At 41.4% G+C, this 13,979-nt stretch overlaps 1 long non-coding RNA gene across 1 annotated transcript; it reads left to right on the plus strand.

Moving 5' to 3' along the window:
• The first annotated feature begins 11,278 nt into the window (after nt 1–11,278).
• On the plus strand, nt 11,279–13,488 carry LOC109313517. The gene is made up of 2 exons (XR_002102072.1): nt 11,279–11,708; nt 12,112–13,488. It is a non-coding gene; the product is annotated as an uncharacterized LOC109313517 (long non-coding RNA).
• Nucleotides 13,489–13,979: the final 491 nt, after the last annotated feature.

Consider the following 13,979-nt stretch of genomic DNA (forward strand, 5'->3'; position numbering starts at 1 on the left):
CTCCACTGCCTGCGGGCGGCCATTTGGCGCTGGTTGCACGCAGGTCGCGGAGAGGAAGAGGTTGGCGTGGTACTCGCGCTTCGCTGACGGGGCGGAACGCGGTCCGTGGAGTTCCTCAGCAGTGGCGTGCGGTCACGACCGTTGGGCGCTGCCGTTAGGAACAAGCCGGGCCCCGCGCTGCTGCGGCCCGAGCGGGGAGGGCGATGAGCGCTGCCCGCCCCCGGGGCACAAAGACGCCTTCGGGACCTCCCATGACCGCTGTGCTGGGCAAGCCCCTGAGAGCAGCCCGGAGCGGGTGCCCGCAGTGCAGTGCCAAGGGGCGGTGTATGGCCACCAATGGTTTCCCGCCCGGGCCCTGTGGGGATTTGCAGGGGCAGCGGTACCCCCCCGTGGTGCAGGCTGGGCTGCGTGTGAGGAGGAGCAGCAGCAGGTCCAGGTAGAGGGAGTCAGAAATGTGGCCAGAAGTGGAGGACCCTGAGGCAGTGAGTGAGCAAAGAGGTGCATCCAGCAGGGCACTTGCAGGGGGGGTCTTGGTCAGGTACATGGCAGGTTTGATGCATCAGAGAGACGCCTCTGGTAGCAGGTTGGGGTCAAGCACAGTGTCTGCAAGGGTAAAGGGCAAGTGTCTTGGCTAGCAGTCACTGCCACTCAGACTCCAGCTGTGGCCCACACAAAAGGTGACTTGGACACCTCCCTGCTCAGAGTGGCAAGGCTCTCCAGTGCTGCTCCGACTGCCAGCCTGTCCTGTGCTGCGACAGTGCCCCGTGCTTCCTTGTCCGTCTCCACATCCCCTTGGGTTTGTGGTCCCCTAGGTTGTAGGGTTGAGACTTCTCCTCTGCTGCCTCCTTCCCCACATTACCTGTTTAACCCCCTCGAGCAGAGGAATCCCCACATAGCGGTTGTGTAGAACGCAACAAGCCATGGAGGTTTAGGGAAATTTTGGTGGATGAATTAATGTGCTGCCAGGTGCAGGTCCAGTGGACCTTTCCACAGCTGACCTGGCGCATGTGATTGTACAGCATTTTGGCATCTCTCTTGGGATACAGGAGACATGGCCAGACAGGGTAACTGCAATTCCAAGTGCAGACATACAAGCGGCAGCCCCAAGAGCGCCCTTCCCCCTGCCAAATTATCTCACAGTGACTGGCTCACACCCGTTCTGCCTGCTGCTTTGCCTACACTTGTCAGAGGGCCCCAAGGCGCTTTATTTACAGTCCATGTTCAAATTGGCAGCAACCCGCAGCAGCAGTTGCTACAAGCAGCTACATCCTATTAGTCGAGTGTTTTGTACAACTACATTTTTTTTTTTTACCTATTCAGGCTTAGGGTAGCCACTAGATATCCAGAAGAATGGAATAGATTAGCCTTAGGGTGTAAAAGGCTGCTGCATGCCTCTGAAGAGGAATAGGATTGTGATAGAGTATGCTCAGTGGTCACAGGTGCAAATGACCTGGCAAGGCTGTAGCAGAGTCATGCATTTTGCTCCGTAAGTGTGATTCAGTCGTTGGAAAAAATGACAGAATTAAATCTGGATAGCTAGCTAGCTAAGTGTTGTTTAAGCATCACATAATTGTTTTATCTGATGAAATAAGATTCCACCCAGTTTTTGGTGGGGTGAGTTATGTGAGTTATGCTTAGCTCCTCAAAATATACCGTACTTTGGATATATTGTATTTACTCAGATACAAGATCAGGTTTTTCCTTCCAATTGGCATGGGGGAAAAAAGCCCCTCATCTATAATCAAATGCAGGAAAATCTCACTAAATACACTGTCTATCGTTAAACTGCTGCCAAAAGCAGCATGTGCTCAGCAATGGAACCCAACTATGAAGCTGATTAAATGCAGCCAACACTGAGCATGACTAAAAACACATGGCCCATATTGGGCAAACATGCTGATAGGGACCTGCCACTTTTCAAAAATTTTGTTTCAAGGGCCAGATCAGTTCCAGATTCAATTGGGCAAAGCCCAACAGTCAAGTTCCAAAATTTAACTAAGCTCTTTGCTCAGTCAGCAAGTCTGTGCAACTCTACCACCAGGCAGGTATCCTCCCTTCCAAACTCATTGGTCTGGAGCATTGGATATTCCCCAAATCTAGACAGACATCATATGTACAAGCCAGGGCTCAGAGGCCTTGGGATGCAGTTGCCCCCCAGTCTCACCTGATCTTAGCCAAGAGGCCAAGAAGCCATGAAAAGCCATGCCTATCTTTTTTAAAATAAATTTTATTGGTAACACAAAGCTTAACATATTGTACAAACAACTACATATCCAAAACCATACAACTGTGTATCTTAAATGACATGCATCAACCACTCACAAAAAAATGCTTACAGGACTCATTTTCTTCAAATCCATGAAACACAATTACCTCAGCAACCACCTGAAACTGCCCCTCTCATCAGTCCTCTCTGTTGGTTCAGTGAAACAAGTCTAGTCCTTTTTCCTCCATTTCTTCTCTGATCTCTTCCTTGTTCCAGTCAATGTAGTATTTCAGTTCATGCACCCCCAGCTACGGGCACTCTCTTTCAATGAAAACCAATCCCTTAAAACCCAGAGGTTTCTTACTTTCCATAAACTAGTTTTAAACATACTAGTGAAGTCCTTAATAATGTTTCCTCCAGTCTCTTTGGTCTGAGTTTGCATAGTACCATCTCTCCGGCTTACAGGTTTATTTTGATGACACTCAGAAAGCAGTGGGCCCTTCCCCATACCCCCTTTGCAAATGTACACTCCCAAAACATGTTCCACTGTTTCTTTTTGCCCGTACCCTCTACCTTGGGCACCTAAATATGCTCGTCAAGCCTCAACTGTGTTGTACCTCTTTCATTGGCAAGATATTTCTTACAACCATCCACGCTAGGTCAGCATGTTCACATTTTAGTTGTTTACCCACTGCCACTCCCCACACCTTCTTCACTTGTCCTTCTGTGAAGGTTCCCACCAGCACCATCCTGTCTCTCTCCCGTATCACTTTCATCAATTTTTCACAATCCTTCGGGACCTACAGCTACACGCCAACTTTATGGAAATGGGAGACTCCTCTCTAGGTTGCTTCTGCAGCCATACGGCTGAAGGCAAGCAAAACTCGGGGACATCTGAATCCCAAGCCTCTGGGCTTGGGCCTGCATGTAGGATGCCTGCCTAAGATTTGGAAGCATCTGAAGCTCCAGGCTGGAGTGGAAGATACTTGCTGGAGCATACGGTTCTTGAATGATTCAAATGGATTCAGATTTGATCTGGCTAATTTGACGAGGAATATGAAAAATTTTCCACAAAAAAATGATGCTATGTGATAGCAATGGAGATGACAACAAAAACAGGTGCAATGTCAAGTGAAAGGATGGGGAAGCAGGCAGGAGAGTTGGGAGGGAGCGGAGGGCACTGAGGCACTCCTTGGCATAATTTGTTTTTCTTGCTGTGTATATAATAGGGAATTCAAAGTTAAACAGGTTTTGAGCTATGATAGGAGATTAAGGTGTTTGATATGTTAGATACTTGTAACCTAGTTTAGCAGGGTTTTGAAGGATTATATTTCCCTCATGTTTTTAAACTGGCGTGGCATATTTTGTAACACTTCTGGAACTCCTTTTTTATTTAAGTCAACTTTTATTTTATCCATGAGGAACAGGGCCAACCTGAACTGCAGTCACTTCGTTTACTTGTGAGATGAACTTTTACTGTTATATTTATTCTCGATCTTTATTACTTGGGGGGCTTTGTACCCGTTCTTTTCCATTACACTTTTTGGAAGGTGCCAATAGACAGTCTTGTGTGTGGAATCTGACTTATTAGAAGATATACATACATAACAAAAAGGTTTTCCCTCTTCGGTCTTTCCATGAGAATTTGAGTGAGAGTCCTGATTTTGATCCAAGGTTATTTTCTTTTTTCTTTCTGCAGCCTTGTCAATGTTACAAAATTCTGGAATACCTGCAAGTGGTAATTCCAAATTCCTTTTATTTTTTTTATTTAAGTGCACATTAAGTTTTTCTTTTTTCTTTTCTAGCTCTAGATAGATACTTGTTCTTGTAATGGAAGCCACAGGGTAGCTAAATATTCTTTTAGTTTTATTTGAATGCTTTCCTTTTCTGTCATGACCTCTGTGGGCTCCTGAGGCAGAAGTAGACACTTTTTGATAGAGAGATTCTTCTGGATGGTTATTCATTTGGGATTTGGCATTTACTGATTGCTGTTCAGCATTCATACCACAAATATTGCAATGTTGCTGTAAAATACTCCACTTTACATCTTTTTCAATATTTTGCCTTATGTTTGAGGCAAAATTGTTGACTGCTGGAATTACTTCCAAGTCTGCCTCTAATATATTGTCACTAATATCTGACTGCAGAGCAGGTGGACTGAATGAGTTCCATGCTTGTGGTATTATTAGTGCCTGCCTGTATAGTGATTTCCTCAGTGTGATACACTTGTCTTGCATATTAGCAGAGGAAAATGAGGTTTCATAGTCTGAGGAAAATGAAGTTTCATTGTCTGTAATGTCTGTTACAGCTCCACTTGGCTGGATTCTTGTAAGTGTCCATGGGGCCTTGGGGATCATCATCTTCATAGACTCACTATATACTGTAGGAAGTTTCCAAAGGAATACAAGATATTTATGTTTTATATTAAAATCTATAAGATGTAGAGCATCTTGATCTATAAATGGCAGGTATAAAGCCTTAGATCTTTTAAGCTTATTACCATAATGAATCAGTTTTGTCAGAGGTCTTTTTAGATTAAAATAAACTGCTTTGAAAGATACTTGAACCATTGTAGGTAGTGTTCCTAATCTGACCTGTAGTGATTTCACTGTTGTATGATAGATAAGTTTATTAATCTCTTCCGATGTAAATGATCTGAGAAAAAAGTTTTTCGGTATTTTTCTTGCTTCAGAATACATAATACTAGGTCTTGCATCTGATGCAAAGTGTACATATGGAAAATTAAGACATTCATAACTTGTAGCATGTACAATGTTTGATGTTTCTTTTTTCCTATATGTGATGCAATTGGCCATAAGTTTTTCTTGGAAATGTGGTGCAAAGGGGGTAGATTTTTTTAATGGTTCAATCTCTTTGGGGGGGATTCCCCACTTTTCCTTAATTATTTTCTTTTTTATATGGAATTCAAGGCAATATTTGGTTTTCTCATTGAATGGTAAATTGATTATGTTTTTCACTTCTGTTTCATTTTTCATTCTGATTTTTCTAGATGGGCCTGGTATGGAGACTTCAGTTGACTTCTCTGTCTGTAATTCCAAAACCCACTTGTGTTGAATTTTTTTTTTCCTAAGATGACATTCAGACTTCTCTACAACTTGATCTGGAGTAAGTGGTCTACTTAGTTCTGTGTCTTGTATTGCAGTTCTTATTGTTGGATTTAGAGAAGGAGACTTTGGAATATTTTTTCTTAAGGGCTCTGTTTGTTTTGGAGGAATTCCCCAGTAAGCCAATAGATGTTTCTGTCTTATTTCAAAATTATCTTGATTAAGAGAAGCTTGATGTATTAATGTCATCATTGTAGTTGTTTCCATTTTGGGTTTTTTATCATTAATAGATGGCTTTACAATTGGTTTCTGTATGACAGTGCAAGGTTGTTTAATAGTTACAGGAATTGTTTCCACTTTGATAGCAAATGATTTCCTCATAACATGAAAACATACATTATTCTTTTTTCCCAAAGATGAGCTTTGGAAGATATTTCTTCCCATTAAGGAATCTTTGAATTGGAATTTATTTGTTGCCATAAATCTATTTTGCAGTTGATTCATTTGTTTCGTTAAAAGACACTGCTCAGGAAATGCTGGACTAGATGATACATTTTTTTCTTGATTTTGCACACAAAAGTTGCTGTCTTCAGGGATGGAGCAGTTGTGTAATTCAGAATCAGAATTACAACTGTCACTGTCAGAGATATCTGATACTGATTTTTCTGTTGTTGAACTTGCCTTTACAAATGAAGTTAGTTTTGTTGATGGGATGGACTCCGGGCATGTAGAAGCAATGGGATAACTAGAGTCAGTTACTTGTTTCAAGCTTTTTATGTGAGATGGCATGAAAGATGATGATGTCCCTTTGGATAAGTGGCATACTTGAATTTCTTCTGTATTAGAAAAACATAATCTGTTATCTTTACTTTCTTCACCTAAGTCTTTCTGATACCAGTTCTCAGGGTCTTGGCATCTAACTGAAGCATTTATACCTGTCTTCCAATGTGCTTCAAAATTGCTGAAAAGTAAGAGGACACATCTTACAAATGCAGAGATACTGGTATATTTCAAAATAATAAAATAGTGAGTAGAAACTGCGGCCTTGATGAGGCCGCAGCTGGAGTACTGCGTCCAGTTTTGGGCTCCACAATTCAAAAAGGATGTGGAGAAGCTTGAGATAGTCCAGAGAAGAGCCACATGCGTGATCAGAGGTCAGGAAAAAAGACCTTACGATGACAGGCTGAGAGCCATGGGACTCTTTAGCCTGGAAAAGCGCAGGCTTAGGGGTGATCTGATGGCCACCTATAAGTTTATCGGGGTTTCTTACTTTCCTGCCTTCCTGCTCCTTGGAGGCAGATGTGGGAGGGAAGGGGGCAAGAGGGTTGGGGAGAACAGGGTCAGGCCTGCTGTGGCAGGGGGAGGACACAGGGGAGCAGCCTTGGACCCAAACTGCTGGGGAGAACGGGGTTAGGCCCAAAGCAGTGGGAGAGGCAGGGCTGGATGAGGACAGGAGCAATGCTGGGCTCCTTCCCCCTGTAATTCTTGATGGGCAACTTGCTAGTATTTTATAAATATGATGCAAAAGTAAGCACAAGAGAAAAGGCTTGAATGTTCATTTAGGAATATTTGCTGTGTTTCTTCTGTAAGAAGATCTGTGATAGAGCTCTAGTTTACCAAACTGGAAACTAAGATTAGACTTTACCTACCTGACATAACTTGACGTTGATTGTGAATTGATTAATCCAAAAACTGAATGAGAATCTGTCAATATATAGAAAATAATTTACTGAAATAGGAAGAACTTAATCTATATATTACTTCTATTAAATCCAATTAAGAATATGGAATTAAAAAGACATTGTTTCCCCAGCTGTCACTTCTCCATCTTTTATTACAAACCACCACTAAAATAACTAAAACATAAAGAATTTAAGAGAAAATTGTTAAACACATTTTGTACAAATAAGTTCAACACATTTTGTACAAATACATTTCACTGGTTGATGGCCTAATACTTTATTTTCATTCATTGCTCTCATTTCATTCATTGCATTTACAAGTGCTGTAAGTGGATCTTCACTGGAGATGCAATGTTTGTATTCACAAGGAAACCCCGGGGAGAGTGGACTTGAGCATGTTTGGTGTTATGTTTTCCAAAATATTCTTAAAGATACAGCAAATCTGTTATTAGCTTTTTTTTTTATCAGGTCATACCATGTTCTGTTTAAAATAATATTTCAAAGTTAGTCAATGCAAGAAAATGTAAATTTTATTATTTCCTCTGTAATGGTTGCTAAGTGTTGCTGATATAAAAAACAATAACTTTTTTTTTTTTTAAATGAGATCAGCTCATGTTCTGTCTAAAACAACTAGTCAATACATACAAGTTAGTCAGTACAAGTTTCAAAGTTAGTTAATACAAGAAAACTTAAGACTTGCTGTTTCTCTTTTATGTTTGCTAAGTGTTACTGATGTAAAAGCAATAAAGACTATATATGTTGTTATTATTATTATACTATTAAGAACTTATTTTATATTTACCTTTTGTTTGACTTCTTTGAGAGCAACTTCCTGTCTCCTGTATAAAGGAAGAAAAGGATTAGAAGACCAAAACAAGTCCTAGTCACAGCTTCCTTTCACTGTTACCAACCTCAGTTGCTGAAAACTTTCACTAACCTTACATCTACAATACACACTACATCACATCCGGGCACCTTGTCCTCACTTGTAAAGTCCTCCATAATCTTGCTGCCACCTATATGTCTGCTTCTCATTCTTTACTTTATGTTTTGTTCCTACACTTTTCCCTAGATTCTCTTCTTACTGTTTCCTTAATCTAGGAAGAGAATAAAAGTTGTAGTGGATCAGAGCAGTGATCCAAATTATTCAGCTTTTTGCAGCTTTGGTGGTGGTTAGTTATGAAATACTTTCTCTCCAGTCTTGCCTCCAATCTCAGCTTCCCACCCTCTCTTGTGTAGTTCCAGTGTTACTTATTCACTAAACTTTTTTTCCTGCAATCCTGACAGAAAGCTTATTTGTTCAGGGGTCATTCGGTGTTCATTTGACCAAAGATCCCTTTCATTCTAATTTATTTAAATCACTGTCCTAAAATGTTAATGTAGAATTCAAGCAGTGTAGGTAATAGAAAATGGCTTGCTGTATGTTTATCTGCTGTAGATATCTGACATGATATAAAGTACTACAAGTGATAAAATTACTTTTTAAGTATATCACACTAAAATGTATTCTTTTTACCCGCTGAAAACATGAAGAACTTTCCGAACTCTTCTGTTGTGGCATTTGTGCACTGGTTGTTTTGTAAGATGTCCAGATGGCAAAACCTATCAGCAGAATAAGTATTGCAGTTCTCAAATAGAAACAATTCCAGGCGGGTAGAGGAACCTGGCTGAAACCATATTTCCAGAAGATCTTCTTTTCAAAAAGATACGGTTTATTCGCTGTCTCGTGCAAAATAGCTGGCTTTTTCATGTCCATAAGAGCTGCTTCATATTTAAGGAATGGTTTCTTTTCATGGTTTCTTTTCAGTAAAGATGCAGTAAGCACTAGAAATATACACCAATTTCTCATGGTAGTCCACCAGAGGGATCCTTTTCAAAGTAGAATTATATCCAATACATTATTAGCACTGAGCACCTATCAAGTAGTCTGGTTTAGCCTGATAGAATCTGTAGGTTTGCCTATAGAACATTTTAAACAAGACAAATATGTCATAATGCTGCTTTTGTCCCATCTTAAACATCATCCTTGCATACAGTCAGCTTGAGCAGAAAGTGCAGGGGACTTTTATAGCCCAGCTAGGTAGCCATTTGTACATCGTATATTAATAAAGTTAGTTTTTGTTTCATTTTCAGCAACTTCAAACAGAGAGTGTAATCTTTGATTAACTTCACAATTTTTTGTTGGCTGATGATTGTGCCTTAGTCTCTCATTAGCCTCTGAAGAACTGCAAACCATGGTGGAGAGCTTTGCAAATATATGCTCACTTTTTGGTATGGTTACTAGTCTTAAACGGACCAGAATCCTCCATCACCCTGCACCTGCAAAACCTTAGGTATTGTCAGAAGCCAGCATTAGTGGACAGGATCTCCAATCAGTTCCTAAATGTAACTATTGTGGGAGTACTGTAGCATGTTACGATGAATGATGAACTTCCACAAAGAATTGCCAAAGCCATCACAGTGTTTGGAAAACTGCCAGGCTAGTATTAGAACTCACACTGGATACATCTACATATGCAATTTATGTGCCTGAATTTATACCACAGAAAATTCAGGCTCGTCAAAGCACTTTGGGGTACACATCTATATATGTGCCCCATCAGGAGCAAATTGAACCTGACAGGAGCAGTCCAGTCCAGGGCTGCTTCCTGCCGCTGTAGCAGCCATGTGGCTTAGGATTAGGAACCCCATGTGGCTGGCAGAAAGCATCCCTTGCTCAGTGGGGATGGTTTTCCCAGCTACATGGTAATTGGGACTCCCTTGATCCCCACATAGCTTGAATCAGGCAGTTCCAGTTGCTGGGACAGCTGTCCTGACCATGTGAGGGTCGGGACAGGTCCCAGTCTCCTTGTGGCAGCGAAAGAGCTGCCAAATAGCTAATGAACCATTAATCTAGTACCTATATGTCCTAGTACTGGCAAACAGCGCATTAGCTTAATTTACTGCACAGTAAGTCCTGTGCACGTGTAGCCGATGACACTTTACTGCATATTAGAATAGTTTAATGTGCAGTAAAGCATTTCATGTAGACTCACCCACTGTGGACCAAATTGAAATGCTTTAAGGACTGCCTGAAATTTCAACTCAAACAGTACAACATTGGCTTCTGATTGGGAGCAACTGGCATTAACTCACAACCTGGGACAAGACAGCATGGCATTTACTAACCCAGAGGTTCTCCATTTTTTGACTCAGGTCACCTCTCAGCTTTAGCTCATTTTTTGAATCTGGAAAAGTAATTGCAAAGAACTCAGAAAGACCACAAAAGGTTAGAATGTTTTTGACATTATTGATTTCTATTTGAAATCTCTGGGCTTATCTTGTGAATCGTGTGTGTATTTGCTACCTAAGGGTGCTAATATTGCTCTTATTAAAAGTATCTCATGGCACTCTCCTTGGGAATCACTGTGCAAACCTGTTCAGGTGCTTGCCCTTTGAGAGCCCATGCATCTGAGATACTCACGATAGGTCTCCTCTTGATGGCTTGAAGCCGTCCTCTTTGATTCCAGCAACGGGATAAAAAGAATGAAGATTGTATGGATGAATTCATTGCTCATCTAAATCTTCATTAAGGCTTTTGGACTCAGAAATATTAATAGTGTAAAAACAACATCTATTTTTCTTCAGTAAGGAAGTGCTGTACTTCAGGGACTTTTTCTCCTTTTGGGTAACAAAGGCTACATTTTTAAGGTACTGCTCTCATTTCCCCTCTCCTGCAATTGCTTGCAAATGCAAACACAATTAGGCATAGACAGAAATGACAGCATTTAAAACTAATTACCTAATTTGCAGATGCAGTCAATTGTGGCAACAAAAGTAGAAACCATTAACCAGAAAAAAAGAAAAAGCCAACAGCTTGTATGTTCTTTTGTGTTGCACTTTGAAAAACTGAAGGCCCTTCAGATCTTATCACCCAGGTTATCTATGGAATTACATTAAGTGGAGTCGCATCAGCCTATGTGCCTGAATGCAGTTTTGGCTTCTGGCTGTTTGTCCATCACCGTCCTGAAGCATATGCAGGTTTAGGTAACCAGTCAGGGGATATGGCAGACTTGCCACAGAGCCTTTGGGGCAAAAAACACTGATTATCCAAGTAAGTAAAAATGTAGATATTTCTTGTATTAGTGATGTCCTGCCGGTGTTTTCTCTCTCAGTCTATGAAATTCTGGATAGGGGTTCTGGATAGAAGGTTGCACAGAGAATACTGGGAAAAATGTCTATTTTGTTCCTTTTGGAAACCCATATTCTCTATTTTCGTGGAAATCAGAGCTGCAGCTGGTAGAGATTGTGTCCTGGGCAACAGAGGTATGTATACCTGCTAGGGTTTGCTACTGGAATATATAAGGCTCCAGCTGCCTGCAGCAGGGTGGAGACAGGATGCTTGTGCAGGAGGAGTTGTTTCCACGAGCACCCAAGTTAACTCTCCCTTGCCCCAACTGCCATAGTTTTATATGGTGAGCAACCATGTAAATCCCTTAGGTTGTTAGTGATACCTCTCCTTGCAGCAGCATTGCTCATGGAGAAGGAAGGTGAGTCTGATGAGGGAACTCCTGCCTCTGCTCTGCCGTGTGGCTGGGACCTTGCACCCTCCCACCTCCATTCTGGCTCTCCCTTTTACTGGGCTTCTCCCAGTCCCCCACCCTTCATTATGGTATGGCTGAAAATACTTGGACTTTATTCCAAAAAATGCATGTGTTTATATGTGTTTATAGATTTCTGAAGGCTTCTCCAGCTTGTAAGTTTGCCAAACCAACTGTATCCTTTCAGTCTCTGTGAACAGAGAGAGACATGTATATTTCCTCTTCTGCAAAAAAACTTCTTGGAAAACATCCCTCCTTTTCTTTTTCCCTGAGAATTTAGATTCCCTTTATATTTTTCCCTTTGCATTTCCCTCCTTTCTTGCTCTGACTTGGATCTGGAAAGGTTACAATAGCTCCTTATGGAGGATTGGGAACTTCCCTACCCTAATAAATCCTTGATCTTTTGTAGGAGGTAATGTTGGTTGAACTGCTCCATCCATTAATTCTTCTCAGTGCTTAATATTTTCCTTTCATTCTTAAGGTACTGTCATCCACCTTTTCCATCATCTTCTGCCTTGTTTTGTCTACTACCTAACCCAAGTGGCAGATACCGTATTTTTCCAAGACCACCCTAATAGACATCTTCAGCACATAATACAAAAGCAATAAAAGTTACATCACATAACCTGCCACTACTTCTACTTCTTCATAGCTTCCAGTTGACTCTTTGTGCCATCTGGATGCTGTTTCCTTTTGGCTGAGAAGATGCAACTTCAGAGAGAGCTAACTGTGCATGAGATGATCAGCTGCCAGAAATGTAGCTAACCATCACTGGCAACATGTCACAGACTGTGCATTTATGTCAACAAGAGCAGAACAAAAATCCATTCATTTTCCTTAATGCTTGGCTGAGGAACAGTGGTATTAACATGTTTTTTAATGCGTTCCTTCTTCATTGAAGTGCAGTTTGTTTATTAAAATGTTTTAATTTTTGATTGATTGCTTTAGAAAGCACGCAGCGAGAAATATTCTGTTCTTTGCTGGAATAGAGGTCTGTGTCAAAGTGATACACAGCATTTTGTCAGTCACTAGAAATCTAGGACAAATCTACTGTATAACACTGCTTTTGAGTGAAGTGGTGAGAGCCTGGGGAATGGGAGTTAGGACTTGTTTCTGTCTCTGATGTCTGAGGACCTCATCTAAGTGGTAACCAAAAAAAGTAGTCTGATAGAACAGGTGACACTTGAATTACCCTCTATACTTTGTGCCAAAAAAATCAATGTTTTGGCCACTTAATATGCATCTCAGCAGCAAAAAAAAGGTGACATCTCCCCCAGCAGTAATGAACCTCAAGATGCTGCTTCCATGTTGCTGCTGCTGTTCTGTCCTCCCCAGTGCTGGGGCTGGAGCCACTGCAGCGAAGGTACAGGATGTGGGGTTGAGGGAGCACGGTACCAGCCAGTTATGCCTTTGCCTCAGATTTGCAGCCTGAGCCCCCATGGCTCCTGTCTCCAATATGTTGAATCTACCTCAGTGTCTTAACCCTCTCTATTTATTTCCCAGTGTCCCAGATCTTTCATTTTTAGCAGTCCCTTCCATGTCCTCTTGCAGCAGAGGCTAGCTGTCTTTCCTAGTGTTTAGGAGCAAGTCTGGGGGGTGCAGGTCCACTCCAAATCCACCAGGTTCTAACCCATGGCCCTGGCTCGTTTTGCAGCCACACGTCCACCAGCTTTGCTCTGGTGCAACTTGGTACCTGTTTCATGGGCCATCTCCACACCTCTGATTCCTCAGCATATACATCTTCCATCTTACCTCTACCTTTGGCCTCTGCTGCCTAGACTGCCCTTCAGTCCCTCAGGCTTCATGTGCGCATCAGGGACATCTGTCACTTAGTACTTATTGAAACATTTTTATAAACTTTTCTAAATCAAAGTAACTCTTGTGTTGTAATATAGTGGTGTTATAGTTGGGCCTAAAGCATTTCAATAGAAGTTTTTTGACTAGTTCTGTTAATAGCATGATTGTCCTTGCTCTGTATTTGGAATGGGAAGTCCATTATCTATTTTTATGACTCAGTCAATTTTTGCTTTGTGTTGTTAGGAGGAGTTCTGAAATCTAGTAGGATGAAAAAATTGGCCTCAAGTCCATTTGTTTGATGACTGCTGAAGCTTAGCCATCTGGTGGAGACATGTTATTTTGAGTGGCTCTGTGTCAAACAGCAAATTACTCTGGCTTCAGTCTGCATGTGAGCTAGTAAGAAAAGTATCTCTGGATGTCTAAAACTAGTTTCTTCACATATGCTCTTTTGCCTTTTAACCGTATTTAAAGAAAACAGCACAGGATGATCATCACAAGATAATATGATAGGAGTGCTCGACACCCTTATCTTTTCTCTTTTTGTCGGTAGGGCAGTGCAGTGTCTGATTAAAAAAACCACATTCCGCTTTCAAATAATTGCAGAACACTCCTGAATTCACTGCCTCGTAAGAAACCCTGCCCCAGAATC

Source organism: Crocodylus porosus, unplaced genomic scaffold (genome assembly GCF_001723895.1).
Source record: "Crocodylus porosus isolate Cpor-Errol unplaced genomic scaffold, CroPor_comp1, whole genome shotgun sequence".
NCBI lineage: Eukaryota > Metazoa > Chordata > Crocodylia > Crocodylidae > Crocodylus > Crocodylus porosus.